At 32.7% G+C, this 3,766-nt stretch overlaps 1 long non-coding RNA gene across 2 annotated transcripts in view; it reads right to left on the bottom strand.

Annotated features, from left to right (window-relative positions):
• Positions 1 to 514: 514 nt before the first annotated feature.
• Positions 515 to 3,766, bottom strand: part of LOC107706922 (uncharacterized) — a 5,590-nt gene continuing 2,338 nt past the window's right edge. The window contains exon 3 of one of the 2 annotated variants that reach the window (XR_001636198.1): positions 515 to 542. This is a non-coding gene — a long non-coding RNA (uncharacterized LOC107706922). Of the gene's footprint in view, positions 543 to 1,376; positions 1,498 to 3,766 lie in introns of those variants that run through there. The other variant, XR_001636199.1, reaches the window with a different exon arrangement.

Here is a 3,766-nt window from a genome sequence, read left to right as displayed (position 1 = left end):
GCGGTAGAGGGTTAAATTATCAAGTAACATATTATATGACATTATATGACAATAATATGCAATATGATCTCAGACATGTTTTTATTTTAAAATAAAAATAATTATATTATGATTACTGTAATAATTTAATACAATATAATATACAATCATCATGTAAAAATTAAGTCACATATATAATATATAACAATAACATGCAACACATGATCTCAGACATGTTACTTTTTAATATACAATAATTTATATTATGATTTTAAGAATTTAATACAATACAATACATAATCATGTAAAATTTAAGTGACATAAAATAATATGCAATATAACTTTTTAATATAAAATACTTGTAATTATTTAATTGTTTATGTGAAGTGACATGTATAAGCTGTTTACTACAAGGATTAAATTAATCTTGCTGACACTCAACTACAGTAACTGAAGAAATTGATCACGTGAGCTCCAATTCGCTCGTGTTTGCATAAAGTTGTACTTTTCTCAACTTCTTCATGTCACACAGGATACCGCCGCAGGTCGCTGGAAGTCGCCAGCTGAAAGCCATTCTTAGAAAAGAAAAAGATTCAAATATTTTTTTCTATAGGTCTATCATAATGCGTGCGGTAGAGGGTTAAATTATCAAGTAACATATTATATGACATTATATGACAATAATATGCAATATGATCTCAGACATGTTTTTATTTTAAAATAAAAATAATTATATTATGATTACTGTAATAATTTAATACAATATAATATACAATCGTCATGTAAAAATTAAGTCACATATATAATATATAACAATAACATGCAACACATGATCTCAGACATGTTACTTACAATATTTTATAATACAATAATTTATATTATTATGATTTTAAGAATTTAATACAATACAATACATAATCATGTAAAATTTAAGTGACAAAATAATATGCAATATAACTTTTTAATATAAAATACTTGTAATTATTTAATTGTTTATGTGAAGTGACATGTATAAGCTGTTTACTACAAGGATTAAATTAATCTTGCTGACACTCAACTACAGTAACTGAAGAAATTGATCACGTGAGCTCCAATTCGCTCGTGTTTGCATAAAGTTGTACTTTTCTCAACTTCTTCATGTCACACAGGATACCGCCGCAGGTCGCCAGCTGAAAATAAATGAGTCCAGATGTTATTATTGGAAATATGGCTTTTGCACATAACCCTATATAGGATTAGAAGTAATTCACTTAGGGAATGCCACTTTTCATACATTACAGCATCAAGTGGAGCAGTCACCAGAGGTTGTTTCGCAGGCAGTGAACTGCGTAAAAGGCCATGTGACATTTTCCATGTGGAAATTTCGCCGGTCTTTTTCTTTACGTGCTATGATGGATGTTTGAGAGCCTCGTAATTGCAGTTGTCATTTTCTCTCTATACCGTAGCCGCGCTGATAGGAGCATTTTACCGTGAGGCGTAGTGTATGCATTCCCCTGAGATCACTCGGACAACAGCTTTCTGAAACAGGTGAGGGAAGCTCCTAAGTTGCCATGGAGATCTCTGAAAAAAAACGTTTGTTTTCTATTCAAATATATTTAAATTTCCATCCTTTCAGTGACGTGTCCTGTATTTGTAAATGTAAGTGCTTTCCTTTTGTGAGGAAAGAGGACAGCGAGAGAGGGCTTAGCCTGCAAACTGTTCCTTCTCGAGGCGTTCTTGTAGAACATATCACCATATTTGATCTGAGATCTGAACGACAGCATTTTAAACGCGTGTGTTTGCATTTAGATTGGTGTTGGTGTGAGCTAGTATACGGCTGATACTGATGAAATGGAATATACTGATGTGTGTCACGGCTATAATTCGCATACTGAACATTTTATTCATTCTCTCCCTGGCTCGTTCTTAATGGAAGCAGAAGTGCTCAGCCTTTCCAAGAATGGTTTCTCCATCCTTCACTTTAAAATGCCAGACTCCACACACTAATAGTTCTCTGTCTTTTTAAAGGATTAGTTCACTTGCAGAATAAAAATTTCCTGATAATTTGCACACCACCATGTCATCCAAGATGTTTGTGTCTTTCTTCAGTCGCAAAGAAATTAAGGTTTTTGAGGAAAACATTCCAGGATTTTTCTCCATATAATGGACTTAAATGATGGCCAATGGCTTGAAGGTCCAAATTGCAGTTTCAATGCAGCTTCAAAGGGCTCGACACGATCCCATCCGAGCAGGGATGTGAAGTAACGAATTACAAATACTCACGTTACAGTAATTACTTTATGATTTAAATGGGGATGATTGTACTGAGAATAACTTTCATCTTTTCTTCAACTGAATACTGTTTCCGTGCTGTTTTGATGGATTTTAAAGAGTTGGCAGTCAAAATTAAAACTGTTGGATGAAAGATATTCTTCATTCTTTGACAAACAAGATAATGTGAATTACAGAATGTACAACGTTTTTAAAATGGATAAATTGTGGTGTACAGCGTTCATTATGAGGGGGTAGAATCTACAGCTCAGCCGACCCAGTGTTTACAAAGCGAACGTGCAAAGAAAGTCAAACACACTTTACAAAAAAAGGTAAAACAACGATGTCGGACGATTTTGAAGTTGGAGGAGAAATTGAGATGGAGTTTTTCGCCCGACCCTAACTTTTTGAACTGGAGTATATAGACGAAGAGCTAACCACGTATGATCTTTCCAACATGATTACGTAATGTGTGGATTTGTGCAAGACAAGCATTTGTGGTTAAAAAGTATATACATTTATTTATTTTTTAGAAAATGACCGATTGTTTCGCTAGTTAAGACCCTTATTACTCGGATGGGATCGTGTCGACCCCTTTGAAGCTGCATTGAAACTGTAATTTAAATCTTCAACCCGTTTGCCACCAGTGAAGTCCATTATATGGAGAAAAATCCTGGAATGTTTTTCTTAATTTTTTTGCGACTGAAGACAGAAAGACATGAACATCTTGAATGACATGAGGGTGAGTAAATTATCAGGAACTTTTTATTCTGGAAGTGAACTAATCCTTTAATTTCCATTTAAAACAACATTTAGACAGACCTCTTTCATTTACACATAAATGTTAGAATGTTTTAGTTCTTTGAAAGCCGGTAATCATTTGTTTGTCTGTTTAATTTCCAATGATTTTGAGATATATTTTTTTCTTAAGACATTTTATCCATTGGACTGAGTTGTCTTAAAATGTTTTTTTTTTTTTTAATTTAAGTATACGTTTTCCTTGCATGACTAATCTTTAAAATATGTATTTAGTTAGACACTGCTACTTCTGAATGGATGTAAATGGTGAACAATTATGCCATCTACCAGCAGTGTTAACTGGATCAAGCTAACCTGTAGGGCTGTCAAAATGGCTGAAAAACTAAATTTGAATTTTGTACTTAAATATTATCAAAATTCGAATTATATTCTAATTAAAATGTATAATTTCAGTCAGGGTGAAGAAAAGCTTTTGGCTTCTCTTCTGAGGCCACAAGGGGGTGCATCAAGCAAAATATTACTAATGCATGTTTATTTAAAGCCTAAGATAACATGACTATCTGTGAAAAAGGTGCATAATGTTTAAAATAATGTTTATAAACCAATTATAATTAATTAAGTTGCTTAAACAACTATAAACAAAACAGCATCATGTTTGTATGCATAGTTTAATACAAAGGGCGGAAAGCCAATCACACAAAGTAAATTTTTCATTTAAAAACATGAGATGCAGTGGGATGGGAAAAAAAACGCCATAAAGTCTCGATATATGTTTTTT

Source organism: Sinocyclocheilus rhinocerous, unplaced genomic scaffold (assembly GCF_001515625.1).
Source record: "Sinocyclocheilus rhinocerous isolate Xijiao unplaced genomic scaffold, SAMN03320098_v1.1 scaffold5769, whole genome shotgun sequence".
Classification (NCBI taxonomy): domain Eukaryota; kingdom Metazoa; phylum Chordata; class Actinopteri; order Cypriniformes; family Cyprinidae; genus Sinocyclocheilus; species Sinocyclocheilus rhinocerous.
The sequence above is the reverse complement of the archived record's forward strand: the minus strand, read 5'-3'. Positions and strand labels throughout refer to the sequence as shown.